Source organism: Rhinolophus sinicus, chromosome 1 (assembly GCF_057876585.1).
Source record: "Rhinolophus sinicus isolate RSI-liver-muscle chromosome 1, RSI-T2T, whole genome shotgun sequence".
Taxonomy (NCBI): domain Eukaryota; kingdom Metazoa; phylum Chordata; class Mammalia; order Chiroptera; family Rhinolophidae; genus Rhinolophus; species Rhinolophus sinicus.
In genome coordinates, this window is record NC_142501.1 from 21708234 (window position 1) to 21721711 (window position 13478).

The 13478-nt window shown below is 41.1% G+C and overlaps 2 non-coding genes across 2 annotated transcripts; both read right to left on the bottom strand.

The window, feature by feature from the left end:
• Window positions 1-3796: 3796 nt before the first annotated feature.
• TRNAW-CCA (transfer RNA tryptophan (anticodon CCA)) lies at window positions 3797-3868 on the bottom strand. Its single transcript has one exon. It is a non-coding gene; the product is annotated as a tRNA-Trp (tRNA).
• Window positions 3869-4515: 647 nt separating this feature from the next.
• Window positions 4516-4587, bottom strand: TRNAD-GUC (transfer RNA aspartic acid (anticodon GUC)). Its single transcript has one exon. It is a non-coding gene; the product is annotated as a tRNA-Asp (tRNA).
• Window positions 4588-13478: the final 8891 nt, after the last annotated feature.

The window sequence follows — 13478 nt, forward strand, 5'->3', positions numbered from 1 at the left end:
GCTATTGTCAGGATTTGGTAATTCAAACATGGATCTATTCCAGAGACTCTTTCCTCACATCATTCCTATATAATGATGGTAGCAGTTTAAGTTAAAATAAAGTGTTGGATTTTAGGTCATTTCAAAGTTATAGCAAGTCAGCAAATGGGCCATACTAAGAAACTACAGATGTCCCAGCTTTGGAAAAGAAGCTGGAACCTGTGAAGTGATAGTTTTAGAGCTATAACAGTATTAATAATGACATATATATGCACACACACACACATACATACAAATTAGAAAACATTTTTATGTATTTTATCTTATTTGATTCTCTTAACAACCCTACAAGTTAAGTGGGATCTCCAGTCTTGACTTGTTTTGTATAGGTAGGCCAGTGATTCTCAAACATTAGCTTGCATCGAATCACCTGGAAGGCCTGGTTAAAACTCAGGTTGCTAGGCCCCACCCCCAGTTTTCTGAGTCTGTAGGTCTAGGGTAGGGCCTGAAATTTTGCATTTCTAACTTGTTCTCAAGTCTGGTCTGGAAACAACTGTGCTAGGCCATTTTTTACATTCTCTGTAAAGGCAGAGCTGACCATGTCACATTCTTGAATAATAGCTCAGCTTTGCGCTCGGAATAAAATATGAATTAGAAGGGCACACAAGGTCCTGAGTGTTCTGACTACAGTTTACCCCTACAGCTTTATGTCTCTCTCCTCTCCAGCCAGACCGGAGAACTAGCAATTCTCCAAAGAAGCTGAAATAGAGAGGGTCCTTATGAGTTTGATTACACTTAGTTTTAAATCCTAGCTCTAGAAATCATATCCCTCTCTCTCTATCTACCCCTCAGAGACCTAGGGTCCCCTCACGCCATCCCATACACACTAAATCGGCAGCCCCTGAGGCAGCAGAAGACAGTAGCCCTGATCTGACTAATGGTCATACCATCAGGACCTCTGGCAGGCTAAAGATAGCATCTTAACCTAAGTTACTTTCAGTTCCTGAGCCCTAAGGTGAAATGACCCTGTGGATACTTTCCCATGAGATTGGACAGAGGGACTCCAGAAAAGACAGCAAAGCTGTCCTCAAGACCTGAAAGAATGATTCATTACCCTTACCTCACCTCTGACCAACCAGCTCCCAGCATGACCCTGAACCCCTAACCCATGGTGTCTTGTGATTTTGCTCCATATAACCTGTAACCTACACACCATTGGGGAACTAGCTCTTTGATTGTTAACTCACCTGTGTCTCTGGGCTTGGCGTGATTTCCTTAAATAAACTTTTACTTTCTTTTCTGCAACCCCCTGTTCATGTCTCCTTTGGCTTTGATGCATACAGGCAAAATGAACCCCTTGATTTCGGTAACAAAGTTGTATTAGTTTACTAGAGCTGCCATAACAAAATGATTAACAAGGTAATACAACTTGCCCTGTCTACCTCACAAGAGTATGATTTTGTACAAGTGCTTAGCCCAAGCTAAAGTCAAGTAAGTATTGTTGAGATATATGCTGTATATGCAAAGGTTGCCAGGGGGAGAAAGACATTTCATGTTTCAGACTGAATTCTGTCACCCTAAAATTCATATGTTGAAGCCCTAACCCCCAACACTTCAAAATGTGAATGTATTTGGAGATGAGATCTTTTAAGAGGAGATTAGTTAAAATGAGGCTATGAGAGTGGGCCCTAATCCAATCTGACTGGTGTCCTTAATAAGAGGAAGCTTGCACACACAGAGAGACACCAGGGATATGACAGTACAGAAGAAAGACCATGTGAGGACACAGTTAAAATGTGGCCATCTATAAGCCAAAGACGGGTCTCAGAAGACTCCAACTGTGCTGTCACCTTGATCTTGGACTTCTAGCCTCCAGAACTGTGAAAAAATAAATTTCTGTTGTTTAAGCTGCCTAATCTGTGGTATTTTGCTATAGCAGCCCTATGGCAAACTAATATAAACCTGTACTTTTGTAGTTGAACAAATCACATCACAGAGATGTTAAGTGGCAAGTGCTTGACTCCTAGAAGGCATTCAGATTTGTCCATTGGATGAATAAATGCCTTAAAATCACATAGCAAACTTTTCATTATTTTTCAAAATCCTCCTTTCTGAGGCCTTCTTGAACTACCCAAGGCAGAGTTAATGTCCCTATTTTAGTACCATCATACCACTCTGTTCATGCTGCTTTCATGGCACTTATCCCAACATATTATGGTATTTGGTTACTTAACATATCTGTCTCCTGCTGCTCAAAAAAAACCCCATTTTTCTCAGTATATCCTTTTTCCTCAGTGCTTTAGCACAGTATCAGGCTCATCATAGTTGGTGGTCCATAAGTATTGGTTACAATGGATGATCTAACCTCACTTCAAACAAATGGAAGGACAAATTACACAAAGTGAAAATACAGTATCCAGCTTGTCATGCAGGGACTCTGGTCCCGCTCCCTGCATAAGAACGCAGGATATGGTGAGGCCAAAAAGGAACACCAATGGAGCCATATGTAGGGGAGTCATACCACTATATTCTCGCTGGCGGCTGGGTTGGAGATACAAAAGCAAACATCCACCAATACCCCAACAAGGGGTCTTCCTGCACCCCAGTCTCCCTGACCGCTAGGCAAAACACACGAAGTAGGAGTGGTACGATCCGCAATCTGCCATCCGCTTTTCTGCCTGCCAACCAACTAACGTAGCCATGGCAGTTATATCTGTGGCCAACTGTCTAACTGGTTACAGCGGATGGCCAACCAGTCACAGCCAATGGGCATCCACTACCCAAGCCAGCACCTTTCCAGGTGAGGCCGAGAGCCTGGAAACTGCTCTCTGGGATTCTGTCCCCACACAGCTATACTGCTATATTAGATTAAATCATAAGAAATTAATATTTGATAGTTTTAAAACACTGAACAGAAAAACTCAGAGACTTTTATGGAACATATCCAATAAAACTCTAAAAACATTAATATCTCATGCTCTTTCTAATTCATTTTTTTGTACATCAAATATTTGACGTATGCCTCTAAGGAACTATTTATTATTAAGAATTTTGAAGCTTACAAAGGTGAATGAGTAAAGTTTGCTCCCTGCTATTAAAGAGATTAATACTCTAGTTGAAAGTGGTATCTAACTTGTCACCACTTGCATGAATTGATGAAAATATAAAAGGTGTATTAGTGTATCATGTAAGGCCAACAGCACGTTCTTTCAACAGTTTGTTTCCACCTTTATTATAAAACAGTTGGTAAGGAAGGGGATCTGGAGTCAGTCACCTGGGTTGGAACCTTGGGTGACTTTTGGCAGGTCACTATTCCTGTGTGCCACAGTTTCATCTGTAAAAGCAGAACATTAATCACGTTGTAAGGTTGTTTACAGGGCATGGCACACGGATTAAAACGTGTAAACTATTATAATATTCAAAGTTAAAAACTGTACTCTATTTTACTTGCTTTCAAGCAAACCGGTCTAAATTTGTTTTTTAAAAAACAGTTTGTACGGTATGTTGTACATTACGTGTGAAGGACCACCGTGGACTAATATGCCCACTAATGCACAGCAGTAACAGCTATAGTTCTACGCATTATGCATGTTAAATAAGAGAAAACTCACTTTCCAAGGCCAAACTGTACAAAAATACATCAGCTTTAAGGCTCTAAGATATATAGTGAGCCTCATCGTTTTGCAGAGTAACGATTACTAGGATAACATTTGAACGAGAAGTATTTAATCCTAAAAGGACAGGCCTTTTCAAAAAATGGCGGGAATACATCCACGTTTATAAGAAGCCAGTGTTTAGAAGGAAAAGAAAAACACTATGACCCCGACGTGATTCGAACACGCAGCCTTCTGATCTGGAGTCAGACGCGCTACCGTTGCGCCACGAGGTCCTGCTGGGCTGTGGCTCTCGCAGTTTCTTAGGACTCGAGTAATATGGCTATCTTCCGGGTGCCCACCACCTTTTCTTCCTTTTTTTCCTGGCCCCTCCTCCAAGTATACGTCGATTAGAGATTGCTTCCTTTAGCGCCAAGATTTTCCTGACAGCTGACCCTCTGCCTTGCTTGGGATGGAACTAGTGGAGGTGGGAGAATAGAGCTTCCGTTTAGTCGAGACCCCAGCGTCAAAGGAAAACAGTCCTTCCTCCACTTGAGCAAGAGATTTCCGTTTTCACCCTCCCCGTTAGGGGCGGAGACTCCGCCCTTTCTTTCCCTTCCCCCCAGGGGTTTGCGCTGAGTTCATGACCTCCCTCGAGTTGGAATTTGTCCGGGCGCCTGTGCGCACGCCCAGACCTTTGCCAGCTAGCGGCTGGAAGCGATCCCAGAGGCCCGTCTGAACGTTTTCTTTCTCTCTCCCTTCCCTTTTTGCCAACAATATAAAGCATTTACTCTCTGTGTAAGCTTTTGTTTCACTGTGAGCATTAAGCTTTAAAGTTATTTTGTAAAGACATACAAAATACATTAGCATACTGTGTGTGTCAGCAATGGTGTTCAGTTGAATTACACTGAAAAATAGGAAGCTGTTAGTAAAACACATTGTTCTCCCCGTCGGGGAATTGAACCCCGGTCTCCCGCGTGACAGGCGGGGATACTAACCACTATACTAACGAGGAGCCGTCGGTAGGGCCTCTCCCAAATTTCTACTTAAGGTGAAACAAGATTTCACCTTTCCCTCTCATCTGTTCCGCCCGCCACTCGGAAATGTGAAAACTTGGACGCTTGGGTCTCTTCCTCGTTCATTATCCTTTCACGGTACCTTGAGCTCCGCTTCCGTGAAAAGAGTTAGTAAATGGTTTAGAATAAAAGAAACAAAATGCACTGCCAGTTTTAGGGATGGTGTATTGTTGAAAATAGTTTCCGGGCTGGGTGATTTAGGTTTCTGGCGGGAGGTTTCTATTTGTTTTAATAGTGACCAAGAGTATGTGAGTTGAAGCAGAGCTTTACTTTCACAAATTTATATTTTCATTTTGAAGTCGAAGTTCAAGGATATCATATGGTTGCCGGATGATCGGAACCGTCAAGGTTGTCCCGCAGTCCAGCTTTCGTGACACAAAAAGGTTCATGTATTTGACCAGCTGAGGCCAAATGAAATTTTGTTAACTGATTTGTCCTGTGTTTTGATCTCATTCCTGAGGTGTCTACAGTTACTTGAATATGACAAATAAACACATAAATTGTTAAATAATACATTTAAGTAATTCAAAACAAGGATGTGCCATTTAACCCTAGTATGATTAAACATGGGATTAGGAAAGTGCACTAACAGAGTAATTTCTATCAACCTGAGCCTTTTCAGAAACAGGATCAAGCCTGTTCCCAGGGGTACCAGGAAGGCCTCACATAAACTTTGGTAAGTTTTTCTATAATGAAAACTTTCAATCGTGTCAGTTCAATCACTTATTTAGAGGTAATATCAAATCCATTCCTTGTAGTGTATGATGAATAAATACATTTTTATTGATCATAAGTTACATAGTATTATTATCCATCAAATGAATGAGATTGTTTAATGCAGACATTAAAATATGGCAGTTTCTAATAGAGACAGTGGAAATGTAATGGCTGTGTGCAATGTTAGAGGGATAGTGGATGGGGAGGCTGACACAGTGTGAGGGATATAAATGATAAATGTCTAACTTTTACATTGTTTTGTGCACCTGAAACTAATAAAAAAATATGATAATAGACAAAAAAATCACTGGCACACTGAATGTGATGAACAGGGAATCGCAAAGAATAATTTTAATAAAAAGAATGGATGATGATGATATCTGAAAAAAAAATATGGCAGTTTCTGAGGTCTGCTTTGGCATATTTTTTTCATTCTTAAATGCACCAAAATCCTCAATAAAACTCAATGTCCTGGGGTCTCTTTCTACGTCTGACCCTCCAATAACTTGTGAGGTTCAGAGACTACTGTGGTAACTATAGAGGGTGCCAAAAAAATGTATAGACATTTTAAGAAAGGAAAACTGTATTAAAATTGTAGTACTCACTATATACCAATAACAAAAGATGAATACAAGTGACTTCTGCAATTACAATCAGTGCGCAAAATGGTTACCATCAGCAGCCAGGCACTTCTGATTACAGCAAACTACTGCTTGAACAACGTAGACCAAAGTGTCTACTTGTATACATTATTTTGGCACCCCCGGTATTTTCATCTCCTTTTCCTGGCGAGATCAGGGGGACTAGTCCCAGGTCTCTCCGTTGTCAAAGCCCAAGGGCAGTGGGAATCTAGCTCTCATGAACGGCCTGTTGGTCATCCCCCCACCTCACCCCACTCCACCCCACCCCCACGCCCCAGTGCCTCCCCACCAATACACCTGCCTTCCATGCTTTGGTAGAAGAGGCTTAATCTTTGTCCCTTCAGAAGAGACACCATGCTCTCCACCTAACCTCTGGTAAAGCTATGTCAATATTCACACATGTGTTATTGCTGTTTTTTTCTTCCTCCCTGGGGAAATGAAGAAGGAGCCTGAGTCAGCAGAGATCATGGAGCAGAGAACCCAACACCTGCTGTCCGTCTTCCTAAAATGGAAAGGAAAAGAGGGTTATTAATCTGAACAGGGTAAGGGAGCTGAGAGATTCCTCACTGTCAGCACTGGGAGAGAGTAAAGGTTAAAAATCTGACTGGCAGTACAGAGGACACAGGACTCTCTTTGGAAGTAAATAGCATGGTGGAAATCGGTGTTATTGAAAGTTTCCAATCTTGCTCTCCCTACCTTATCACAGCTTGCAAAACCATTCACATTAATTTTATTTTCTCAAAAGCCCTGAGAGGTTAGTAGGGCAAGTATTTTATTCTTATTTCACAAGCAGATAAAGAAAATGTTGTGCAGACTCATACAGGTAGCAAGTCATAGAGGCCACAATCACCCAAGCCTTGCCTGCAAATTTTGTACAATTTTCACTCTGCTGCACAATTCCTCACACATGTATATTAACAGATAAATATGTGTTATGGATAGAAAAACTTTATTACTAATATCAGCATGTGTCATGCTTTTCCCGGTAATAATACTTACTGATCTCTAATACTTAGCAGGCACTATAGTTATTCATTCACTATTGAACGTACAATATGCCAGACATTATTTTAGATGCTTGGGGAGGTTTCAATGGATAAATCTTATTCTTGTGGAACTTATATCCTAACAGAAGGAAGATAGGCAATACACAATGAACATAACAAGTGAATATGTTAGATGGTGAGAGAGTGGAAATGGAAAAAAATAGCATGGTAAGGGGCTTTGGAGAGTGGCAAGTTAAATGGAATGCTCAGCGTAGGCCTCATTTTAAGAAGGTAACATTTGAACAGGGATGTAGTCATACAGGGGTCTGGGAGGCCCTTGGGTCCTTAGAGCTGTTGTAAAGACTGGCTTTTATTATGAGGGGAAATAAGAAGCTTCCACAGGGTTTTGAACAAAGAAGTGACATGGGCTGATTGATGTTTAAAGAGTTTTTGGCTACATGGTTGAGAGTAGTGTAGGGGGCACGAGCAGAAGCAGGACGATCAAAGAGGTCGATTGCATTAACGCACAAGGGAGATGTTGATGGTGCAGGCTGGAGTGGGAGTAGTGGAGAATATAAGAAGTGCTGATATATTTGAAGGCAGAGCCAATACAATTTCCTTATAGAGTGAATGTGAGGTGTGAAAGTAAAAGAGGACTCAAAGATGCTTCTAAAATTTTTGGCCTGAGCAACAGGAGGGATAGCATTGCCATCAACTGGAGAGGAATAATGTACAACTTCGGAGGATATCCACCATCCATATTGACAGTGCACGTGAGGGGCACACTGGGGAGGAGGCAGGGCACCGTTCACATAGGTGTTGTTTGGATGGTACTCCTTGGAATTGTGCAACATGGCAGCTCTGCATGTAGAGCAGTATTTTGGAGGACGACAAGCATTTCAGTTTTGGATGTGGTAAGGTTGAGACATTGAATAAGCAGTTGAATGAATATAATGGTTAAGTACTCATCGTGTAGGCCGAACAAAGCGCTGGCTCCTGGGAGATACAGTGATGAGCAAAGACAGACCCTGATATCAAGAAGCTTTCATTTTAGTGGAGGAGACACATATCACTAATCAAAGGATAACAATAACAACAACAAAGTAAAATTACAACTGTGACACTTACTAAGAAGATTAGGGAAGAGCTTTCTAGGTGGATGGAAATGGATGTGCAAAGCTTATAGGAACTGAGGAAACATGATGAGTACAGGGGTTGAAAGAAGACTAAAGTGGCTAGGGAGAGAGAGGAGCATCATGGGAGAAATGAAGCTGGAAGGCCAATGGGAATAGGATAATGTAGGGCCTCTCAGGCTGTTTTAAGAACATTTTTTTTTTTTTTTTGCCTCTTATTCATTACTACTTATTTATTATTTTTAGGGTTTATTGAGGTATAACTTAAAAACATTTTTTTACACTTCATTTATTTTGACATTCAATATTATTTTATATTAATTTCAGGGGTACAGCACAGTGGTTAGACATTTATGTAATTTAAGAAGTGATCCCCCTGACTAGTCTAGTACCTACCTTGCACTATGCATAGTTATTACCATATTATTGACTATATTCTCTATGCTTTATTTTACAGCCCCATGATTATTTTGTAACTACCAATTGTGCTTTTTAATCATTTCACCTTTTTTTTTTTAAAAGATTTTATTGGGGAAGGGGAACAGGACTGTACTGGGGAACAGTGTGTTCTTCCAGGCCTTTTTTCCAAGTCAAGTTGTTGTCCTTTCAATCTTAGTTATGGAGGGTGCCGTTCAGCTTCAAGTTGTTGTCCTTTCAGTCTTAGTTGTGGAGGGCACAGCTCAGCTCCAGGTCCAGTTGCCGTTGCCGTTGCCGTTGCCATTGCCGGTCGCCGTTGCTAGTTGCAGGGGGCACAGCCCACCATCCCTTGCGGGACTCGAGGAGTTGAACTGGCAACCTTGTGGTTGAGAGCCCACTGGCCCATGTGGGAATCGAACCAGCAGCCTTCGGAGTTAGGAGCTTGGAGCTCTAACTGTCTGAGCCACCAAGCCGGCCCCCACTTTACCTTTTTCACCCTGACCCTCAATTCCTGTCCCATCTATCACCCAATAAATCTAGTACCCATCTGACATTATATATAATTACAATGTTTTTGACTGTATTCCTTATGCTACATCCTACATTCCCATGACTACTATGTAACAACCAATTTGTATTTCTTAATCCATTCCCTTTTTTTCACTCACCCCCAACCCCTCCCATCTGGCAATCATCAAAATGTTCTCTGTATCTATGTTCTGTTTTGCTTGTTTGTTTAGTTTGTTGTTTAAATTCCACATATAAGTGAAATCTGTCTGACATACTCCACTCAGCACAATACCCTCCAGGTCCATCTATGCTGCCGCAGATGGCAAGAACCCATTCCCTTCCATGGTCAAGCAATATTCTATTGTATACAAGCATGTACCACCTACTCCTTATCCATTCATCCATTGATGGAAATCCAGGTTGCCTTCATATCTTGACTTAAATAAATGCTACAATGCACATATGGATAAGCACATCCCCTTGAAGCAGCATTTTGGGTTTGTTCGAATAGATATCCAGAAGTGGGATTACTAGGTCCTTCTTTGTCTCTTGTTATAGCCTTTGTTTTAAAGTCCAATTTGTCTGGTATAAGTATTACTACCTCAGCTTTTTCTTTTTGTTTGTTTGTTTCCATTTTTATGAAATATCTTTTCCCCATCACTTTACTTTTAGTCTGTGTGTGCTTTTCAATTTGAAGTGAGACTCTTGTAGGCAGCATATGTAAAGGTCTTGTTTTCTTCTCCATTCAACCATCCTATATTTTAATTGGAATATTTGATACATCTACATTTAAAGTAATTTTTGATAGACATGTAGCTATTGCCATTTTATTATTCATATTTTTTATCTTTTAATTTTAAAGAAGCCCCTCTAAAATTCCTTGTAATACTGGTTTGGTGATAATGAACTCTTTTAGCTTTTTCTTGTCTGGGAAGCTCCTTATCTGTCCTTGGATTCTAAATGATAGCTTTGCTGGGTAGAAAAATCTTGGTTGTAGGTCCTTGCTTTTCATCACTTTGAATATTTCCTGCTAATCCCTTCTGGTGTGCAAAGTTTCTGTTGAGAAATCAGCTGATAGTCTTATGAGAGCTCCCTTGTAGGTAACTAACTGCTTTTCTCTTGGTGCTTTTAAGATTCTCTCTGTTTTTAACCTTTGGCATTTTCATTATGATGTGTTGCTAGTGCTGGGCTTAGGGCTGGTCAGCCAGAAGTATAGGGCACACCCAAGCCAGGTGCTGCTTGTTTGGGTTTTGTGAACATTTGGGAGATTTTATGAAAGTCTGCAGCATGAGCTAAGACAAGCTGTTTGAATGGAAAAGCCACTGGAAGCAGCTTGAGCGTACCTGAAAATTGGGTGAGGTGGGGTCTCAGTTGCCCCGACCAGCGGGGCATTCAACAGGGACCGAAGGGAGACACCCTGAAAAGAGAAAATAGGAGGCGCGAAGAAATGGAGGCAAGACAAAGTTCTGATCAAGCCTCAAATTTTTTATTGCAGCTACAAGATTATATGGGTTAGGGTAAACTGGGTGGGGAGTGAATGAGGAAGGAGAGAGCGGAATGAGGAAGGGGCTTTACTTATCAGAGACGTGACCTTCTAAGGGCAAACTGACGGTTCCAGGAATTAGGTCATGTGCTGCCGGATAGCATAGTTTCTCTGAGTCAGGCTCCTACACTCAGTTAATCACTAGGGCAGAGCAGACCAAAGATTATAGCCAGTTTGATGGAGTCTCAAACATGGCGGCACCTATGTCTGCACGCAGGGAGGGAGAGGGCTCAAAAAAGAAAACAATGACCTTTGCCAGCTCTTCCCTCCAGGAAGAAGCTGTCCCTCCAGGCCTCATCCCACAGCCAAACAACTCAGTTCTTCCCCTCATGTCCCTGGTGCCACAACCCCCACTCCTAGCTGCTGCCCCAGAGATGGAGTTCAGAGCAAATGACTCTGCCAGTGAATAAGTTCACGTGCGGGCCCTTTAAGAGGATCACTTGCAACTCCAGCTGCCCTCTGTCTCACTCAGCCACAATTTATGCTGGTTTCATAGCTATAAGTTATAGGGACTTCTCTCCTCAGCCATGGAACCCTGGGATGGGGAACCTGGTGTGGGACTGGGATGCCTCACTCCTCTAGGGGGAGACCTCCACAGCTGAGATATCACTCCTGAATTTTAATGATCACATGCAGGTATGGGACCAGTCTGTTCCACGTCTCTGTCCCTCCTACCAGTCTTGAGGTGGCTTCTGTATATCTGCAGTTGTAGGGCTTTCGTTCAGCTAGACTTCAGGTGATTCTCAATGATGGGTGTTCTGTAGTTTAGTTTAATTGATTTGGTCCTGTGAGGAAGTGAGCACAGAGTTTACCTACTCAGCCATCTTGACTGGAAATCCTGAGGTATAACTTATATTCAGTAAAATTTACTCTTTTTTAGGTGTACCAGTCTATAAATTTTGATCATAATAAAGTTATAGACTATTTCCATCACCCCCATCACTTCCATCACAAAGTTCCCTTATGCCCCTTTCCAGCCAATCCCTTCCTTCCAGCCCCAGGCAACCACAGGTCTGATTTCCATCTCCAGAATGTCATATTAATGGAACCATACAGTTTGTAGCCTTTCGAATATGGATTCTTTCAATTAGCATAATGCTTGTGAGAGTCATCCACATTGTTGTGTGTATCAGTAGTTTTTTTTTTCTTTTTAATTGCTGTTTAGTATTCCCTTGTAAGGATGTTTGTTTATCCATTTGCTAGCTGATGGACACTAGGGTTGTTTCCAGTTTTCAATTATTATAAATATAGCTATTAAAACACTAATGTACAGGTTTTTGTTTAGATATATATCTTCATTTTCTTGGGTCAATACCAGAAGTTGGACTGCCTGGTCTTCGGGTAAGTGTATGTTTACCTTTATAAGAAACTGCCAAACTGTTTTCCCAAGTGGCTATAACATTTTACCTTCCCACCAATAATACATGAGAGTTCTTGCTGTTCCACCTCTTTTCTAGCACTTGGTATTGTGTTACACATTTTTTTATTTTAAATTCAAGCCATTCTGATACATGTGTAGTGGAATGTCACTATGGTTTTAATATGCCTTTCCTTAGGGATTAATAACATTGAGCATCTTTTTATGGATTTATTTAAGCATCCAAATCTTTTGCCCATTTTAAAATTCAGTTTTCTTACTAAGTTTTGAAAGTTCTTTATCTATTCTAATTTCCAGTCTTTTAAAAAAACATATATCTTGGGATATGTCAATACATATATATCTTGGGAGATATATTTTCTCCCAAGCTGTCTTTTCACTCTCTTAAATAATTTTTGTTTTTATCAGAGTGTATATGACATGGTTTCTTGTGTTTTGCTTTTTTTTCCTTTTCTTCTCTCTTATTCTCATTTCCTCAACTCAGCCTTTGAACATAACGTAAACATGAACTTGGGCCAGCTCACTACACAACCTTCCTTCTTCCTTTCCCTCCTGTCACATAATTAAAGAAGAGCCTAAATTGCTCGTGGTTAGTTTTTGAATTCTATAATCATTTATTCACAGAAATATTATTTACATCTATTAAAATGCAAAATTCCCCATGCTAATATGGGAACTAACCTTCCATAAACATTAAAATTCAAAGGTGAATGTTTATGATGTGGGCCTGTAATACAGACCTAGATGGGTATATGTTTAGATTATTAAGGGAAAAAAAATCTATTTTTTCATACTTCACTATTTCACATCGTTATTTAAATAGTAATCCTAAATTAAAATTGAGAGGCAAAAGTCTGTCCCCCTCCAGTTCAATCAACACTTTAACTGTTTCTTTTTTTTTTTTTTCCATTAAAACATAAAACTAAAAAAGCCTTTACTGATTTATTCTTTGTGCCAGGCATGGTGTTAGGCATTGGGTACAAAAATATGAGTGTCATGCAAAGTCTCTGGTCCTGCTCCCTGCACAAGAATGCAGGACACAGTGAGGCCAAAAAGGAACACCAAAGGAGTGATATATCGGGTAGTCATACCGCTATATTCTCGCTGGTGGCTAGGTTGGAGACACAGGAAGCAGGAGCCACACGATTCTCAATCTGCCGTCCGCTTCTCTGCCAACCGACCCCACGTGCTAACTGCAATCTGTGCTTGCTAGCTCAGCCACGGCAGTTATATCGGTGGCCAATGGCTAACTGGCAACAGCTGATGGCCACCCAGACACAGCGGATGGCCATCTGATTCCAGTTGATGGCCATCTAATAACTGAGCCAGCACCTTTCCACCTGAGGCCCAGAGCCTGGAAACTGCTTTCTGTCCTCACAATGAGTAAGACTCACTTCCTGCCCTGGAGGAATTTCATGGGGTAGGTGGACCCTTCAACTGATAGTTCTAATAGAATTTGTTAAGTACTATGGTGGAGGCATAGTCTACATTTAATGAGCGCCTAC